Below are 21,148 nucleotides of genomic sequence, written 5' to 3' on the forward strand. Positions count from 1 at the left end.
GAAAAAATACATGGTTAGAAGTTAATGCAATGAAACAATTTATCTAGGCAAAGATTATCAGCAGCAGCTAAAAACCACTAGGCAAAAGCTCCGTAAGAAACTACAGTGGATGGATTGAGCTGGCTGACAATACCTGAGCCCACTGATCAACCTTCATCTCAGAAAGCGAGCCAACAATCTACGGTCATACCACCCTGAACGTGCCCTGATCTCAGAAGCTAAACAGGGTTGGGCCAGGTTAGTACTTGGATGGGAGAAAGCGGGCCAACCATATATTGCCATACATCTTGAAATGGTGCAATAAGAAATAAATACCAACAACTATGATGGATTCTCCAACACTACCACCAAAAATCAACTTTGAGTCTTATTAAGCATCAGATCTAGCTAACAATTTACAGAAAACTCAGACAAGAGAAACAAATTAAGCATTATCACAGGAACTCAATCAACAAAATTCAGAAGGTGGGAAATTCTAAAGAAACAACCCAGTTTCTTCAACAAATGAACTGAAAAAGAGGAGAAAGAAACTACATATTGAGATATTTAACAGACATTATCAACTGTAATGTGGACCTTATCTGGGTCCTAACCTGAAGAAACCAACAAGAAAAACAGGAAGATAGGAACAGTCACTGAATATTTGATGTTAAAGTAGTGTTAAATTTTTTAGATGTGACAATGGGATTGTGGGTTTGATCTTTTTTTTTTAAATGCTTACCAGACATACAAAAAAGCATTTATGGGTAAAGCAACATAATGTCTGGGATCAGCTTTAAAACAATCCAGCGTGACAGGGTGGGAACACAGGGATTTGCCGGCACATAAATGAGACAAAACTGACCATATGTTGATAATTACCTAGAAGATGGGCACATGGGAATTCATTATTCTACTCTCTCCATCTCTCTACATTTATGTTAGCTTCCATTATAAAAAAAAAAAAAATTTTAAACAGAAGTCAGAGAATAAAGCCTAATCATAGCATCTTCATCAAATTGAATCTTCTTCACCTACGACCTAACATAATAAACATGAACCAAAATAAAATAAAATCCAGCAAAAGATTTACCAACACAAATAAAACAAAGAAGAAAAGATGTAAGGCCTATGCTACAAGTCTTACAACAAATGAAACAAAGATTCTGCTGAATTATAGCATGACCCCTGACCCAACTTTGGAAAATGTGCTGAACATGAGGGGGCGGAAAAAACTATGTAATGGAAACATGGATACTCATTATACTATCTTTCCTATTTGTACATTTGAAATTTTCCATAATAAAAAAATAGGAAGAAGATTACCAATATCCTTCAAAAGGATCACCAAAGAACACAGTTATTTGATTCCTCACATACATACCAACTCATTGGAAAAGACCCTGATGCTAGGAAGGACTGAAGGCAGGAGAAGAAGGGGATGACAGAGGATGAGATGGTTGGATGGCATCACCGACTCAATGGACATGAGTCTGAGCAAGCTCCAGGAGATGGTGAAGGAAAGACACAGGAGCCTGGTGTGCTGCAGCCCATGAAGTCACAGCGAGTCAGACACGACTTAGCTACCGAACCACAATACACTCCTTTCTGACCTGCCATCTTCCCATTTTTATTCTTTTACTTCCAACCGCCAAGGAAGAAAGGGATGGGGAGTAACCACTGACAATACTTGCTTACTGAGTGGGAAATTTAACCAGCAAAACTGCAAGGTTTCCATAGTGTGCTAGAATAATCAAGACTGACTTTACTGTAAAATGTCTCACTTTAGCTGAAAACCTGATTTGTAGTCTGTAGTAATTACCAAGGCATCTGCTTTTTCCCTTTCTTTTTTGGAAATGAAGCTGGACAAGAAACTTGTAATTTGTATTTGGATGTGGTGTTTGCAGGATTATCATCTTCCCAAACTTCTAAGTGATTCCATCTGTTTTTATGGGGAACTGGGCTTAGGATGACTTTGAAAAATGAAGAACTAAGACACCAAACCAATCATCCTTACAATTAAATCTGGTATACCCTGAGCAATTTTAAGAAAGAACAGAACTAATGAAATATTCATGCCAAAAAATATTTTAAAATTTGAACCTCTACCTGATAAAAGCTTCTGGATATGACTACCAATTTATGGGACAGAGGAACAGGTCAAACTAAACCAGGGATGGAATCCGCAAAATCACAACTGTAGGGAACAAGAGAGGACAACCAACCCAATTTCTTCAAAATACTAGATTACAAGGAAATACAAAAGAGACAACCTATTGATTAAAAAGAATCACTAATTGCAATGTGTGATTCCTAACTTGGATCTCCATTTCAGCAAAAAAAAAAAAGAAAACAAGAACAAATGGAAACTTGAATGGAGTTAATATTTGATATTAAAGATTTGCTGTTAACTTCTTAAGTGTAATAATGGTATTGTGATTTTTCTAAAAGTCTTATATTTGAATGATCAGATGCCTGGGATTTGCTTCAAGATAATACAGTTGGGGTGAAGGCAACAGAAATGTAGATCAAACGAGGCTGGCCATGAGCTGATAAACTGTTAAAGCTGAGTGATAAGACTGCACGGGTTGGGATGAGGGGTGTCATTATACTATTCAGTTTACTTCTGTATATATTTAAAACTTCCCAAATAAACCTCTTTGTTGAAAAAAACATGGAATAAACTTAGCTTATCAAATAAAAAATTTTATCAAAATGGGAACCAGAAAATCTAAGACTTCAGGGACACCTTAATGGTCACAAAGTCCCATCCCTCACCCAATGACTCTTTCCCACACCTTTTAAGAGGTGACTATCAGCCCTAGGGTCTTTCTATTATTTATTTATTTATTTATTATTGACGGATAATTGCTTTACAGAATTTTGCTGTTTTCTGTCAAACCTCAACATAAATCAGCCATAGCCCTGGGGTCTTTCAAACCCTGGAAAAGTCACTGCTTCCTATGGCAATCCATTCCATTCTCTGCCTGCTTTAACTGTTAAAAAGTTCTCATAGTGGGTAGGAAACTTCTCTTCTCTGAATCTCTTATTTTTATCCATGTAAAAAGGATAAACAGATCACAGGCCACTGGTGAGTTGTGAAATCTAGTTAGTGGTTTGTTAACTGACATTTTATCATCATTATTTAGAAAAGAAAATCTGAGCATACAGCACATAAGTAAGGCTAAGAACTAAATCTACAAAACATGTCTGTTATTCACATAGATACACACATAGGCTTCCACACTGAATAAAGGGTCAAGGTACAAAATCTATTGTTAAAGTGGATTTTGTCCTAAGAAAGTTAGAAAGCCAGTGCTCAAAAGACAGTCTCAACAGGCTGCCCACCCCAGCAAGTCTTGCTCTTTCGGCTGTTTCAACATCTAGCTCCTCATGTGCTGTGTTTTCTCCTGACTTCATCATTCCAGGAACCCGTCCATGGACATGGACTCAGTATGTCTATGCTTCCACTCATTCTTACTGAACAAATACATATTTAGTGCATACAACATATCCCTTAAAATGTAGTATCTAAAAATGAACAAATTATTCCAAGTTAAACACAAGATATTTCACATATTCACTAAAAAAAACAAAAACAAAAACTTTGAGATATTGGTAGATTCCTCTAAGTTACATAAGAATTCAGAGCTGAAAAGAAAGACAGCCTGGTGAGAGACTTGAGTTAACAAATTATGATTGTAGGTGAAGTCATGGGTGATACAAAATTAGTCAACGCTAAGAATCAAAGACTGAGAACCCTGGGAGACAGAAAATAAATGAAGGGGTAGTGAAAAGAAAAGAAAGAACGGAAAGAATATATAAATCTTGCAAAGAACAGAAGGAATATAGAAAAAGAGCCCTAACATGTCAGGAGAGAATTTCAAAGACAATATGGTTGGCCACTAGTATCAAAAATAATATAAGGAAAATGCGTTCAGTGGACTTGACGACAGAGCAATCTCTGTTGTTTCCAGGGCAACATGGAAACGAACAATTCCACTGCAGTGGTGAGGCCAGAAGTCATAAAAGGAATAAAAAGATATCTACTACTTTTCAAGCAGAAGTATTGAAAAGAAGGTCAAGCTATCCTGTTTCTCTTTCAAAAACCTTATAATAGACAACCTTTACTTCCAACAACTTTCATCTTCATTTCAACCCATTTTGTAGCTAATAAGACAATCTATATAAGCCTTATTTGGTTTCCCTACACACTTCCATGAAATCTGTAAATCTGATTAGCAGTCCTTGTCTGTCATCAGGAAAATTACAGGCAAAAATATTTTGGATAGAAGATGACAAAGATTAAAATTTCAGTAACAAACACCACCACAGATTCCCCCTAACACACAGTTTTTCCCTAATGCTACCATTCAGACAGCATGAAAACATTATCAAATGTTTTGCCAAAATTCTATGCCTATGTTTTTCCTATACGGAAAGGCATCTTAAATTACTTTTTCTACAGAGACAAATAAATGAGCCACAGACAATATCTTAAGTGGATCTGGACCTATGACAACTGAACCACTTAAAGAGAAAAACAGACACAAGAACAATGTCACTTGCCCAATGTCACACTTAGTAATTGGTGAACTATTTTCTTTCTATCCTCTGCTACTTTCAGAAGAGGGAAAAAGAAAAAAAAGTGGAAGGAGAGGGGAAGAATATCAGATACCTGGTCTGTTAAAATTCCAGTCACTGTAGACCCAGGACAAACCCCTGACAAAAGTCTACACTTTTCAGGAGAGCCCAACGAAGACCAACGTTCCACCAATACACCTACACTTCAAGGTACTCAACTGAAGGCTCAGTGGTACTCTGAAGTACTGGCTTCAACAGCTCCTTTGTGACCTGTCAGCATTCCAGATGGGCTCCACGTTCTATTGGGGGTGGGGGTGGGGGAGGACGCCACTTCAGTAGTTGCCACGTTACTTTCCACATGCTTCCACTTTTCCTCCCTTCTCCTTTATAATTAAAGCCAGGAAAGGAACATGAGTAGAACCGCATTAACAGCTTTCAAGTTTCTCAATGAAAAATATCCACCCAGTAATCAAATCATAACCTCATACAATGGTGTAATTGGCTCTGGTTCAAAAGGGCTCCTCTGGGGAGGGGAACGCAAGCACAGATAGGGTACGAAGAGGAATTTACATATTCTTAGGTATAATGTAGGACAGTAGTCATGACTTTAGACTCAGATGGCCTGGCTCAAATCCCTACTCTGCCATTAATTAGCCGAGTAAACTTGAGCAAATTAGTTAATCTTATGGTGCCTCAGTTTTCTTAAGAGGCAAACCCAGAATAACAGTACCAACCACACAGGACTTATGTGAGGATTAAATGCATAATATGTGTAAAAGTACCTATAAGGTAGTGTCTGACACATACTAAGTACTCAAGAAATGTTATCTATTATCTATCATTATCAGCATTCTCTAATATGTGATATCTTTACAAAATATTAAACTATGTTCTAATTTAAAACAAAATATAAAGTAAACTATCTCCAACATAAAAGGCATGCTTATTAACTAGGAAAAGTACTTCAACTATTAAGTGAGTGTCAGCTTTGGCTATTATGCCAATCAATGTTTTACATGTGATTTCTCAACGAATATATGACCATTGTTTAAGGCATATACTTTCCCCGCTGTACTGCCAGACAGAACTACACATATGGCAAGTTGCTATGATTTTATAACCGCATGGTACCATTAAATTTCAGTCAGCTAAAAAAAAAATGTTTCACCTGGTCTTATTCCAACATATTGCCACAAAACTATGCTAAGCAAAAGAATGAGAGGCAGAAAAAAGAACTGAGAGAGGGAAAGAAAAAAGAAAAATCTAAAAAGAAAATCACTGCATCACTTTGCTGTATACCTAAAACATAGCACTGTAAATCAGTCATATTTCAATTAAATAAATAAAACACAGAAATAAAAATAAATAAGAACATTAAAATCTAGCATTAACATAGACAGGAGCCATGGAAAAACAATTCATAGAAGATCAACATTACCTAGAGAATGCACTAGAATTTGAAAATCCATTCAGATTTGGTTTAGGAATTACGTTTTTGAGCACTGGCTAAAGCATTTCCTTTATGTCCACAGCACTGCATTTAGATGAAACTGCTTCCACTGGTTAAAACTCAGATGAAATTGCTTTTACTGATCAAAACAATAAATATTCAGATATTTATTCCAAAAACATGACAACTGAATATGACATAAATGAACTAATTTCTGTAATTCTACAAAATCAGTAATGAACATGAACTTTATTTTGGAGACCACAGAGCACATGCCAATGGAGGCGGAGGGTGGGAATCTTACCTACTTACAAATGAAATTATATAGTATCCGGAATTTGCTTCAAAGTCATGAGAGTGGGGTGTATCAACAAGACTGGCCAGCCCTGTGCTGGTAATTGTCAAAGCTGGGTGAGGCTTCTCTATACTTCTGAATATTTTTCATTTTTTCCATAATAAAAATTTTAAAAAAGAAAAATACTTTTCTATTGCTGATAATGGTACATTTTTTCTCAAAAAAAAAAAAACACTTCAAAACATAATCAGATACAGTAAAAACATGACTTTAAAAAAACCTAATAACAGCAACAAAAAGAGAAGTCTTAAAGAGTCACACTGGGGAGTGGAGGAAAAAAAGAAAAAAGAGCCATATTATCCTTCACTGTTCCATGTGTGCTGCGCGGAGCAAGTAACAGATTACAGATCTATAGAATGCTCTAGATTCCGCCCTCAAGTCTTTCCATTTAAGTCAGCCGCACTGAGGATGAAAGTGAGCTGGCCTCAATTAGGAGAAAAGTTGGAGCCACGTCTGCACTACACATGCTGCCCACAGCGGCAACCGCTCGCTGCAGAGCTGCTCTAGTGGAGACTATCTTCCCCGCACCTTTATTTTTCTGTTTGGGGGTGGGGAGAGAGGGCGGAAGGAAGAAAAGCGTTCCCGTTCCCTTCTGTGCGTAATTTAAAACAGACAATCTTAGCATTAAGGAAATTAGGACTCCGGCTTTGCTGATGTTGATTTTAATGGCCAAGATCCAAAAACAGTTCTGGTTACAAGCCCATGGATAAACTTTTGATTCCTTTGTCAGTGGAGAGACCCAACTCATTACTTGGCACTCTAACCTTTCCCATACACAATTTGGATTCATTTTATTAAGAAAAAAGAAGTCTGCCTTTTTCTCCCTAAGAGAAGTGAATTAAAGAACGCTTTTTAAGAAAGATGTTCATTTAGCAGCTTTCCTCCCAGAGTCTAAAAGCAATTAAACAGAGAGTACTGGGGAAAAGTAAAAGATTATCATATAAAAATGGGCTCCAAAATGAAGGCTGAATATGCACCATTGTCTAGCATATGACCACCGAGCCACATTTGCTTTTCAAATTCTTGTGAAAGCATTTGGCACCGTTTTCCAATAATCCCATAGGACTTCTACTTCCTTGTTTTTTCAACAGTATTTCAAAACGTTGACACATTTATTGAACTATTTTTGGAAGACCTAGCTCTGTCTACCTTCGGGGCTCAAGATACAAATATATAAAAGCTACAGACAGCTATAAAACTTGGCAGGCTTCCTGAGTTCTCCAAGAAAACTTCAATTGGCAACTCCATTAACATCAAAAGAACACACACTAGAGGGAACAACTCTGGACACTGGGAGACCTTGGCTGTGCCTGAAGCTCCATTACTAAATTGCTGAATGGCTTTGAGAACGTTTAACTCCTTCCTAACTCACTTTCCTTACCTGAAACAGAAGTCTATGCCACAGTAAGCATACACAGTTTTATGTTGTTATCTATTAGAAGAAATCTTATTTTAAACCTGCCCAAAGTTTATCAACCTTTAGTAATCAGACCGACTTTATAATTTTTGCCAAATCCAAACAGCCACTGTATTATTATTGATGTGACACTTCTCCTTATATCATCACTTTAAAATACCTACTTTAGCTTTATAGTACGTAATATCAATGAAATCATAGTTTTGAGTACTTGGGTATTTTTCTGATAAACACTGACATGTGTATTTAACCATTAAAAGAAAAAGATTTATCTGTGTACCACCTCAAATCATTCTAACATACCACCACATTTTAGGGAGATACTGCCCTGATCTATTTGCCTATAACTTCCTCTACATTAATGTATAAAGTATTTGAATTAATAAACCGCTAAAACCCACTCAGCAACTTAACCAACACTAATCACATGCACTCATGAGCCCTGGGATCATCCTAGAGCTTCTCAGACCTTTCAGCCACTACCTTATTCAGAACCTCCATTTTTGTTTCACTTTTCCCAAAAGTCACACACAAAAACCCCTAATGTGTGTGTTCCCATTAGAATAAATCCCACTCTCTATTTATGCTCTAGTAATGAAATTTTTCACCCTTAAATTATTTAACAGAACCCCCATGAGTTCCAAGTTTCCTCTAATAACCAAAGAATATTCAAATAGTCAAAGAATATTCAAATTTATGTATGCCAATCATGTGTCAGTCTAAAGACAGACACACTAAGATATTCAGTAAATTCCATAATAAGGTTGCCATTCTGATACATATACATCAAATTGGTTTCTATTGTGTATTTTTAAATCTAGATTCAAATATGTAAGATTAAGTGTGTGTACTGAATTAATCCTTGAAATATCACAAGAAAAAAATATAGTACATTTTCTGAGCTATTCCTAAGAAGCACTTTCTTATTTAATGATATATCAGTCACCCACTCCCACCCACCCTATAGGTTGACTCAATCGCATGACTTTTCTGTTTTTCTCTCTATATATAACTGAAGTTCAACTCAGTTTCTGGCATGAAGAAAAAGGACAATTTTATTATGGCTGCAGTTCTTACCAACTGTGAGTACCACAATAATCTTGGAAATTTATTTTTATCAATTGAAAACTCTAAAACCAGTGGGTTGAACATGAGTTAATTTCTGCTCACTCCCAAAACCACACTAAATGACAGAAGGAAAATTAAAGAAAAAAAAAAAAAAGGTACAAACCCACAAAAAGAAAGAAAAAGGGAAGGCACAGGCCAGCAGATGAGATATATCAATAGAATTTTAGATGGAAAACAGATGTACAAAGTAACTGACTTAGCAGAGCAGAGAAAGTCTAAACTTGAATTGCTATTCTGGTGGGAACCTACCAAAAACAATGTGATTGTTGGAGAAGCCCTGAGAGCCTTAGGAATTGAAACTTCCAGAAACTTCTGAGGGCTGAGATATGAGACAGAGTTGAAGACAGGGACCTGTTGGAAATAAGGGCAAGGAATGTTTAAATCACACATACACTCTCATCAAACCTTGGCAGCCAGAAGACAAGAGGTTCACTCTACAGAACTTAAAAAAGAAAGGCTTTGCATTCAGAGGGCAGAGGTGAGGTTCTACACAGTAAAACAGGGAGGTCCAGTCACTCAGTCAACAAATATTTACCAAGTGCCTACTCTGCACAGGCACTGCTGTGGGTACCAGAAATACTGGACAAAAGAAGACAGAAAGATTTGCCTTCATCCAGCTTACATTCTGCTGCTGCTGCTGCTAAGTCGCTTCAATCGTGTCCAACTCTGTGTGACCCCTTAGATGGCAGCCCATTAGGCTCTTCTGTCCCTGGGATTCTCCAGGAAAGAATACATTATAGTGAGAGGAGATTCAATAAACAAAAAGTAAAATATAAGGGTATCAGATGACAGCAATACACATTGCAGAAGAAAGAAAGAAAACACAAGGGATTCAGGACACACTGGGGTAAAGGAGGTGGGAGCTGGGTTGTAGTTTCAAATAAATGATCATGGAAGCCAAACTCTGATGGAGCTAAGGCAGTAAGCTGTGCAGGTATCTGCGGGAAGAACATTTCAGACAGAGAGAAAGCAAGGGGGGACATCAAGATGGGCAGGATTGGAGAAACAATATACACGAAAAAGGAAACAGACATTATCAGAAAGAATATTCAGTAGCCAAGGAGCAGCTTTGAAAATAGGAAAGTAAAAAAGTTCAATAGAGAGATTAGAAGAAAACACTGAAGTAATTTCCGAAAAGAGGGAACAAAAGGACAAAGAGATGACATCAGAGAGAAAAAAGTAACAAAACTGAAGGCACTGCAGGAAATTCAACATCCAAATTAACAGGAGTTCCAGAAAGAACAGAGAACAAAGAGGGAGTCATCATCATAGTGGAATATTTCTGAAAGACAAGAGTTTCCAAGCTGACAGGGCCCAGTGAGTGCTCAGCACAATGAGTAAAAGACTCCCAAATCATAGCACATCATCATGAAATTTCCAAACACCAAGTTCAAAGATAAAAATCCTGAAAACTTCTAAAGAAAGCAAACTAGGCACATAGAATCAGAAACTAGAATCCAGTCAGTCTTCTCAAGAGAACATTGGGATGCTCTAAAATATTAATACAATGAAGCAACACCTTCAAAATTCAGAGGGAAAGTAACCACTAACTTAGAATTCTATACCCAGCCACACTATAAATGCATTCAAATTGAGACTACAAAAAGGCATTTTAAGAGCAGGGAAAGTTGCTTTTAAATAACAAGGTCTCAAGAAATTCACCTTTTTTGCACTTAGTTGGGAAACTACTGGAGGATGTACTCATGTAAAGTAAGAGATAAAGAAGAAGTCTGGCACCCTGAAGTTAAGAAGAAAGGAAAAGAGAAATTTCAATGATCCTATGGAGGGGAGCATGGCAACCACTCCAGTATTTTTGCCTGGAAAATCCCATGGATAGAGGAGCCTGGCGGGCTAGAGTCCATGGGGTTGCAAAGAGTTGGACACGACTGAAGTGACTTAGCACACACACAGGCACAGAATACAACTGCAAAGCAGTTCTAGAAATAAACCAGCCCAGGAAGGATGTCCTTCATAAAAAAAGAAAATGGTTTGCAATATAGTTTTCAACACAGTTTAGAGTTAAATTAAGGATAGGAACAAAGAAAACTAAACAACTGAGGAAGAAGTAGGCAATTAACTTCAGGATAAAGCAAAAAGTTGTAAAACAAAGTATATGCAGCCAAAGCAAGATACACAGCTTGGCTGCTGACTGTGTGTTGTAGAAAGAGAGAAAAGTGTGCATCTGTGTTGGGGATGAGGGAGTCAGTAAAGGAGAATAACCCCAACCAAGGTGGAAAGTCAATAGCTACTACTGTCTAAAATGGAAAAGGCAAGAAAATCATGGTTTTAAACAAAACACATAGATAATAAAACCAAAAGAACTGAAAGTAGTTGCCTTTAAGGAGCAGAAATCTGTCATGAAGGGACATGAAAAGCAGGTGTCTGCTGCTTTTCTTTATAATCCCTACACTAGTACCTGACTTTCTAAATTATATACTAGCCCCCTGGGGAATGCCATTTGCACTCTGAATGAAGTAACAAAAAGTGTAAAACTGCTTAAAAAATAAAAACTGAAAAGGAAGGAGGCACACATTTTATTCTGATGTGTTTTATACTCTGGGACATTTTTCTTACATTGAAACATCAGCCTGGCAACATTACACTAATGTGAAAAACAAGATGAGGAGGGCTCTCGCCATTCCAGCTTGATTCAAGAATCATGCAGCTAAAAGCAGGACTCTGCCTCATAACAAAAGCAACTAGAAGGCAGAAACCAGTTAGGAAAACAAGTTTCCCTTTTGTTAAGTCAGATACTGTAGATGCCAATAAATTTCTGAAATCTTCAAGTTCTACAGAGTAATAAGCATTAATCAATTAAAGCAAGTAACTCACCCTCCCCTGCAGGAGAAACAGAAGTTTTAGCAACACACAAGCTGGGTGCCCTTGAGCAAATTATTCTGGTTTTAAGCCTCAAGTTTTCATCTGTAAAATGAGCATACCAGCTATTTCAAGGTGTTGTTATAAGAAGGATTGGGGATATTAACATGTATAAAGCACCAACTACAGTAGCTGGCTGTTGTTGTTCAGTCTGTGCTCCAATGGTTAATTTTCTTCCTTTTTCACCTGTTTATTATCAATGCTTCCAGCCTTATCAGATGACATACAATGAAACCTAGAACAAGGCTAAGCCACAAGCATAAAATGCACTTGTCCAGCACAAAGAAGACAACACAGCTGGTGGGACAGCACCTCCAGCCAGGATGAAGGCTGGATGGAAGGCAAGCAAGAAGTGTCCAATAGAAGCCTACATCATGGAGGAATAGTATAAAAACAAGAAGGAAGAAAATAAAGAAAGTGAATTAGACCAATTTCGTATATCCAACTACGTATTTAAAGAAAATACAAAGGAAAAGTAACAGGTTAACTACACTGCTGCTGCTGCTAAGGCACTTTAGTCGTGTCCGACTCTGTGTGACCCCATAGATGGCAGCCCACCAGGCTCCCCTATCCCTGGGATTCTCCAGGCAAGAACACTGGAGTGGGTTGCTATGTCCTTCTCCAGTGCATGAAAGTGAAAAGTGAAAGTGAAGTCACTCAGTCTCTTCACGACCTCATGGACTGCAGCCTACCAGGCTCCTCCATCCATGGGATTTTCCAGGCAAGAGTACTGGGGTGCCATTGCCTTCTCCACTAGAGGGTTGAAATCAGCAAAATTCACACTGAGAAACCACATAAAACAACTAATCAAATTTCTTCAACATACAAACTACTGCAAGGAGAAATAAAGAGATGAAGGGGACACTAGAGCTTATTAGTCTTAGAAGAAACACTAACCAAACAACCTAAATGGGAAAAGAATTTGAAAAAGAATAGATGCATGCATATGTATAACGGAATCACTCTGTTGTACACCAGAACTAACACACATTGTTAACCAACTATACTCCAATATAAAATGTTAAAAAAGATGTACCAACCAATCAGAACATGAGGATCTTAAACCAATCTGGATTCAAACCAGCTTTTTCAAAAATTGATACTTAAGATAATTGGAGATTTGAATATCAAAAACTGAATATCTGATGAAATTAAGGAATTTTCAGTGTGATGATGGTACACCAGTCATGTCTACCAAAGAGTTATCTTCCTAGATATATATACCTAAATATTGAATGATGAAATGAAAATAAAAGGTCCTCTAAAAAACCTGAATAACATACAAACAAGTTACAGCTACAGGGTACGGCAATGTCACACTAGGCTTCAGAGAACCAGGCAATCTGCTTCTGAGAAGGAGTGACAAACTCTGGGAAGAGCCTCGAAAGAGCGTTCTTTCCACATCTGACTGAGGATCTACTGCATGCTAGGCTCCAGAAACCATGACTGACTGTGAGCCAGAGGTCAGTCTTTGCTAAAGGAGAGGTGGGGGATGACCTCTGGCCCTAAAGGTAGAAAAGCCGCACTGCCCGGGACACCTTCTTGAAGGTCACAGAGACTGGGTCCTTTTTGTATCTTCCAAAATTGCTATTTAGTACAAAGAGATTCATCTCATTTTACTGAATTTACATCTCACTTAGTGAAATTCATTTCATTTACTCAATGAAAACTCATTGAGTTGAGTTTTCAACTCAACAGTCTAAAGGAGCCAGGTTTTTGATGCAAATGAATGGAAAGGTCCAGTGGTAATCTGAAGGAAAATGGGAGGGACTTGGGCAAAGTAGGGAGAGCATGATCTGTGCTAGATGGGGCAGGACCTCCTCAGCACTCCAAGAGAGGAATGTGGGCCCAGTTCTGCCAAGGTCCTCCAATTTCCCCAGAGAAACCTAAAATGAAGATATTTCTGTGACTTTCCTGGTGGTCCAGTGGCTAAGACTCCATGCTCCCAATGTAGGGGGCCAAGGTCAGATTCCTGGTGTGGGAACTACATACATCCTACACGCCACAACTAAGAGTTAGCATGCCACAACTAAGACCTCGTGCAGCCCAATAAATAAATAAATAAAATTTCTTTTTAAAAAAAGATATTTCTGTGAAACCTCCTGATTTCTTAACGTTGTCAACTAACTGAAAGTTAAAACACTGTTATGGGGAAAATATGTCTGCAGATCTACTACATGTACAAAAAGATGTACTGGATGTAAAAAGGTCATATTTTAATGCCATATGTAGAGGTTTAAACACCATCAATAAAAATTTCATTAACAACTTTCTTGCACCAAGCGCACTGAAGTTACAGAGGAAGTTATAATATGATAGCATATACATACAAATTTTACACTCCAAATCAGTTACCTCCAGCAACATAATAAAAAAGACTACAATCTGTCTGTGATTCTGAAATTAGATCCAAACAGTTTTTCCACCTATATGTTTTTTAAACACTGCCAAAAGCAGTGGGTAGTTTGTTAAAAAAAATTCTAGAGATACTGTACTGAAACTGTGAAAAAAGTGGTTTTAACTTGTGATTACCATAGGAAATTACAGTTTCATATCAAAGAGTGTACTTCCACATAGATAATTATTCCTGATCACTGCAAAAAAACCCAAAAAACAAAAAACTGCTTACACATATTCATATGAAACTCACTAGATCTTTTCCTAACCTAACAATTTTCACAGAGGCCAGGCCCTGTGAGAAGCATTTTATAATCACTAGCTCATTTAGTCCTCTTCTAACTGTCTGAGGTAGGTTATGATTATTAATCCCCATAGTGAAGATAAGGAAACTGAGGCCTTGAAAAGTATTTCACCTAAGGTTCCACTGGCATAAATGGCAGTCTAACCAACACCAAAGTGTGGACTTGTCACTGATCTCTTCTAAGTAATATTTTCACCAAAGAAATTTGTAAGGAAATAACAGCACATTAAGTTCAAGGTAAGAAAATGAGAGGCCAATATTATATCAGAATTTAGTTTAACCTTGACAATGGGCTAAAATGGGACAACTAAAAGAATTCAACTGAAAGGAAATAAGCACAATAGTGGGGCATGAAAGTGCAATGGGGTAACACACACACAAAAAAAGGAAATCTCTTAAGACTTTGATTCTCTAATCTCAAAAATAAGAATAGAACTACATCAGCAGTTTTTAACATTTTCTATTTCCCAAAACCCTTTCAAAATCTCCTCCCGAAAATCCCTCTCTCTCTGACACACACACACACTTTTACTTAACAGTCTCAGGCAGTTCGTGAATCCATGGGGCCCACTCACCCCGAGCAACACCTTCCCCACTAAACCCACACCTCTCACCTCAAGGTCAAGAATCTAAACTAAATGATTCTCACCCTCCCTTCTGGTACCTTAGGGGGATGAAGTGAAGGTGAAAAACAAGTAGACTAACTAGACAAAAAGGAAAAGATGTAAGAATTATAGCCAAGTGTAAATTACATATTAATTTAGTAGCTTCAGGATACTGGGATGTGTACATATATTAATAGACTACAGGAAACTCAAAAACATGATTAAACTTAGCACTTTTTTATCATGGTGGTAGGTCCAGCTTCAGCTCTCATCAGGAGGTCTAGAAACCTGAATTCAGAGCTTGGAAAAAATGATTAGAGAGTTGGTAATCAGACTTATGTGAAAAGTTTTTAAAATCACAATTTTTCTTGGAAAAAGGCAATTAGAGGGTAACGTTTAAGTCTTCAAGTATTGAAAATTCTTTCACAGAGTAGACATAAAGGCCATAAAAAGAGCAAAGCAAGAGGAAGCTGGCTTTTTCGTAAAAGTATGAACAATTTAGTTTAAATATCAATACAATGAACTCCCCTAACTGACCTAGACAAGGTCCTACAGATGAACATGTGACAAAATCATTTTGGAACTCTTTCCATGCCCTCTGGTTCTTAACCTGGAAAGAACTAAAACCATCCCCATGACACTCTACTTAAGTTATAAATGTGAAATGTCCACTGGGCTACTAAAGCAAATCTTATGATAGTTCTCAGAGCAAATAAAAAGATAATTCTTATTCTTCAAATTGATTTCATATTACTATAAAGATTATTTCTGAGGCAATCTATATATTAGACCTTTACGGCTCTATCTAATACACTAGATATCAGGCTTCCCAGCTGGCACTAGTGGTAAAGAACCTACCCGTCAATGCAGGAGACATAAGAGATGCAGGTTCAATCCCTGGGAAGATCCTCTAGGGGAAGAAATGGCAACCCACTCCAGTATTCTCGCCTGGAGAATCCCCATGGACAAGAGGAGCCTGGCAGGCTACAGTCCACAGGGTCACAAAGAGTCGAACACAACTAGGGCTCCTTAGCACATATGCACAATACACTGAAGTAAAAAATAATAATAATAATACCAAAATGCAGAGTATATGTGATATGAAAACATATTTCTATTTTAAAAGTAACTAAGTATACGAAATTAGTCCAAATTCAACCTTTGGTGGGGGAATAAAAAGCAGAAAGGACTTCCCTGGTAGTCCAGTGGTTAAGAATCTGCCAGCCAATGCAGGGGACATGGGTTCCGGGAAGACTCCACGTGCTTCAGCACATCTAAGCCCACAGACCACAGCTACTGAGCCTAAACTCTAGAGCCTGTGCTCCACAACAGAAGCCACCGCGACGCCTGTGTACCACAACTAGAGAGAGCCCACAGACAGTAACAAAGACCCAGCATAATCAATCATTTATTTAATAAGTAATTATTTTTAAAAAGCAGAAGCAGTATGGATGTACTCATAAGCCACCTGAGGTCTACCCCATACAAAGGGGAAAGCAACATCACTTTAAAAAAAAATGAGAAAATTGAGAAAAATCACTAACACTCTCATTTAAATCAATGATATCCCAACCACCAGATATTTAGGAAAATAAAGTACAGGTTATCTACCCTCCTAGACATGAAAAACATGCATCTAAGAAACCCATATAGATTAAGCCAACCACAGAACAAAAGGAAATAATAAGAGTAAGAAAACAAAATCCTCTATATGAAATACAACCTACAGAACATTTCTACATGCAACCATACCAGATTCTACAATGTTAATTCCAACTTTCAAAAAATCCTCACTAAATGCACTTCCAATATATTACATAAACTTTCAACAAATTAATTCATCAAATTATTAAGTACCAACAATGTTATAGGCACGTCACATAACTCTACAAATGGACTCCCTTTCTCCTATAAAATATACATACTTTATAGAAAAAAATTTTTTAAAAATATTAACCATCATCATTTATTTCTAGTTGATATTAGAAATTATTTCCTTCCTTTTTGGCTTACCTGTAACATCTAAGTAACAACAGTATTTACACTTGGAAGCCAGTCCCCTATATGTAAGGATGCCAGGCACTGACTCCATTTTTTATTTTAATCTGGGGCACTACTCTGTCAGAGGAATGATAGAAATCTTATGAGTATCAGGTTGCTGGTTTATGCCAAAACATGGCATTCCCAAAGGGCACTCTGTCTGGAATCTGTGGGGGAATCATATACAAATCTATGAACTGAGGCCTTCGAAAGAGGCTGGAAATGTTTGTGTGTTGGGAAAGGGCTGAGAGTGGATCTGCTGACTCCTAAAGGTCCAGCCCTGAGATTCCAAGATTCTATAAACGGGCAGTAAATTAGAGTTTGGCTAGTATTTGCTGAGTACTGAAGCCAGCATAAACATTTACTTGAGGCTTTTAAATGTGTAAGAGTAGCCAGTGGTTAGGTACAGTAATTCTGAATCTGAAAAAAACAAACAAGGCCACTGGATGTGTTTCTAAATAAAGGTGGGGACAGGGAGGAGGGGGGGGGGCGGTCTGCATATTTCCTTTGTTTTCTGAGTAAACGATACAGACTTTTAGAAATGCAAAATTGGATCCTCAGCAATATTGATCCCTATAAGCTATATTAATGCCTTATACAGATACTAGCAATTCATACTTCTTCAGAAAGTCCGCACATAGTCTCTAAAAAGACTGTCAGTTCAAAAAACAAAGGAAAAAGGCCTATGCTTTCCTGTGGAAACAGAAACAAAACCAAATCTTCAAAAATATTTAGCATTCGGCTATATAAAACATAAAACCCCACATTCCTAAATAAAATGGCAAAGACAGAACCTTTGTAGTTCTCTAGTCAGTTATATGAGAGTGGTGATTCAGGGCAAAACCCGACCTTAAACACAACTATACAATATTACTAAATTACAGAGTAATTTTACCAATAAATATTCCAGTTAAGGACTGCTTTGTCATCTTTGCAAGTATTTTTAGTTGAAAGCAAGTGGTTGGCAAGTCCACGTGGACATGGTTCTGATTTTTAAAAAATCTATTTTTAAGATCTGGTGACTGGATAGGTTTTCTAAACTCAGTTCTTTCAAACGGGTAATTTGGAAAGGGTAAACCACAAGAACGTTACTTAAGAAGCAAAGGACCTAACAAGCTTACCAACTCAGATCAACATAAAACTAATTTAGAAACCTCCAAATCTAATGATGGGCCCAGTCATTAAAGCCTATACGTACACAAAACTGAACTGAAAGCTACCTCTCCAAATACAACAAGGGCTATCTGAATTCTCTTGTTTTATATTTCCATAGTTGTTTGAGGGTGGGCTTCTCTTTGCATTTGTCTCCTAAATCTGCAAATCTGCTCCTTTTCACTTGGAATTAAGTTTTAGATTTTAATATACATACCCAGTTATATATATATGTATATATATACAGACACCCAGTTTAATATACATACCCAGTTGAGAATACTATATAGCAGTTTAAATTTTTTATTGAAGTTAGTAATAATTTTACTGAAATTCATTAAATGATTTTTTTAATCACTTTTCATTGTTGTAGGCAATCCCCATCCAATTTAGATATCAAGAATCTGAAGTTGGGGGCTCCACTCAACCACTTATTTTCTCTGGAAGGTCTAACTTTGACTAGAAATAAAAGATTAAAGCACTGTTATGACTAGGTCTTTCTTAAAGAGGGATGTTTTAAAAGGGAAGAAACTGTCCCCTCCTGTTACTCTAAATGAGCAGCCTCTTGTTCTCAGCAGTCCTTCTGCACACAAGACCACTACTGACTTCAGTGGGAATTCTGCCCAAGAAGTGAGGAAGACAGGGTAGGATTAAATTAGCCCTAAATCCACCCCATTGTTCCAAGTCATTACCACTTGTACAGTTCTCCAATAACCTCTATAAAGTAGACATCTGAGATTTGACGGTGATTTCTCCAATTGAATTTTAGGACTGACCCCTGGAGCTCTGACAGGTGACACAACCTAGCTCTTTAAAAGCTGTGTCAGCCTGATGGATGCACTCAGCTGGCCCTTATCACAATCCAAGATTGTGATTTCTCACAGCAGAGTCCTGCAAACGGAAACTGAATAGGATTAAGTACTATTCGTTTCAGAGTAAAACCTGTTCACAGACAGAATTTTAAATCCCCAGTTCCTGCGGCCAAGGAACTGACTCAGTTTCCCAAGAGGAAATGTGATAGGACGCGAGTTAAAACTCAAATTCTCCATACAGTATTATAAACCGAGAATACAGAAATAGCTGATTCCGGTGAAAGAAGAAGAAAAAAAAAAAAAAAAACAAGGGAAAAATAAAAAGAGAACTGAAAAAAATGCAAGAATAAAGGATAAACTGTTAAGATTTATTAAAAAAAAAAAAAAAGCTTAAATAACAGTAACAAGAACAAGATGCCTGGCATACACGTGCCATTTCAGATTCGAGAAGTTCAAAAAACTGAGCAAAGGATGTGATTCAGAAAAGAGAACATACATTCACAGATCCTCTAGGTTCTTCCTTCCCTCTCACCCCACTAGAGCTCTTAAAAACGGCCAGCTGTGCTGTTCATGGGGAATGCAATTTAAGGCGTCCTAAGTCAGAGGGAAGGATCCACATAGACCCCTTCCCAAATAACAGACTAGGCAAGGGCTCTTCTAACATCGCCAAAACACCCTGACCTCAAGGGAGATGAGAGATCTCAGAAATTACGACCGACCTCTTCCCAAGCTGCCCGGGGCAGGGACTCCTGCTGGGGATTTAGACTCTGATTCGAACCCTGCTCGCTCCTGGTCCTTACCCCAGCAGCGCAACTAAAAATGCTCCCAACTCTGCCGTCAAACAGAGGAGAAAAATAAGCCATCGCTAGTGAGATAGCCTGGGTGCCGGGACTGCAAGGATCAGAGAGCAAAACGTGCGTTTTTCTCCTCTTTGGTCGGGAGGTCCGCGTCTGGAGGGACGGAGCGAGTGACGCCGCCCGAACCCAGCTACCCGGAGTGCCCAGGCGCGCGGCCCGCCCCGGGACGCGTGGCGTCCTCCGCCCGCGTTTCCTCTTCCAAAACCATCCTGCTGAAGGGCAACGCTGCTGCCGCCGCGTGCCCCCGGCCCGGAAGGAGGGGGCAGCTCCGCATCGGGACAGGCTCGCGCGCCGCGGCCCGCGCCCAGGATGGAGCCGGATCCCTCCTGCAGCCGCGCCGCGGGGCCCGGGACGCGTGACCCTGAGCCCACTGCACCCCCGTGAGGCCGGCGCAGTCCTCACCGTGCCCCCACCTCTCTCGGCGCCGACCAGACGCGGCCCCCGCTCTCAAAAAGGGAGAAGCAGGGGGACCGCAGTGGAGCGGAGAAGCGGGGATCCGGCCTGTAGCAACAGGACCGGTCCCCGGGTCGGGAATGGGGAGGAGGGCAGACAGGGAGCGGCAGAAAACCCCAACACCGGCAGCCCTCCCCCTCCGGTGGGACCGTCCCGCCACCGCTTCCTGCCTGGGATCAGCTTCCCAGCTGCAGCCACAGGAAAAATCCGAGCCCCCCCTGCAGATCCGCAGAGACCAGACGCTCGGCCCCGGGATTTCCCCGTCCCAGGCCAGCCATTCCGCAGCTCCGCACGCCTCCTTACCCGGACGCCGCACTCAGGAGCTCGCTCGCCGCCGGGACCAGTCCGGCTTCAGCCCAGTCGCCGGCCCGCCGCGTCCGCCTCCTCCCTCCGCTAGGTTTCAAATTGAAATTCCCTGGCTGGGGCCGTCAGAGGACTAGCGCCCCAGCCCCGCCCCCTCGCGGCGGAAGCTCCTCCCGCATCCCCGCCGGACGCGCCCCCGGTGCGGAAACCCCGCGGGCCACGACACGCCCTCTACGGCCAGGCCACGCCCCCCCGCCCCCTTCCTCGCTAGTCCGACCGACTCTTTCAGCGGGATTAGCGGCTCGCGGTCGCCGGGTATCCAGCGCGGAAAGGACGCGTCTCGCCCTGGGAGCTACCCTAGATAATGACTGCTGATGCCTGTGTTCAAGCCGCTCTTACCCGCGCATCCGGATATTAAATGCCCTTTTATCAACT

The 21,148-nt window shown here is 39.4% G+C and overlaps 1 protein-coding gene across 11 annotated transcripts in view; it reads right to left on the bottom strand.

The window, feature by feature from the left end:
- EPB41L2 (erythrocyte membrane protein band 4.1 like 2) overlaps window positions 1-20,892 on the bottom strand; it is a 208,534-nt gene extending 187,642 nt beyond the window's left edge. For 3 of the 11 annotated variants that reach the window (XM_055535626.1, XM_055535629.1, XM_055535628.1), the window contains exon 1: window positions 20,714-20,889. The gene's annotated coding sequence lies outside the window, so the exon portion shown is untranslated. Of the gene's footprint in view, window positions 1-19,900; window positions 20,293-20,713 lie in introns of those variants that run through there. The other 8 variants (XM_055535623.1, XM_055535621.1, XM_055535627.1 and 5 more) reach the window with 8 other exon arrangements.
- Between the last annotated feature and the right edge of the window lie 256 nt (window positions 20,893-21,148).

This window comes from Bubalus kerabau, chromosome 9 (genome assembly GCF_029407905.1).
Source record: "Bubalus kerabau isolate K-KA32 ecotype Philippines breed swamp buffalo chromosome 9, PCC_UOA_SB_1v2, whole genome shotgun sequence".
NCBI classification, from domain to species: Eukaryota; Metazoa; Chordata; class Mammalia; order Artiodactyla; family Bovidae; genus Bubalus; species Bubalus kerabau.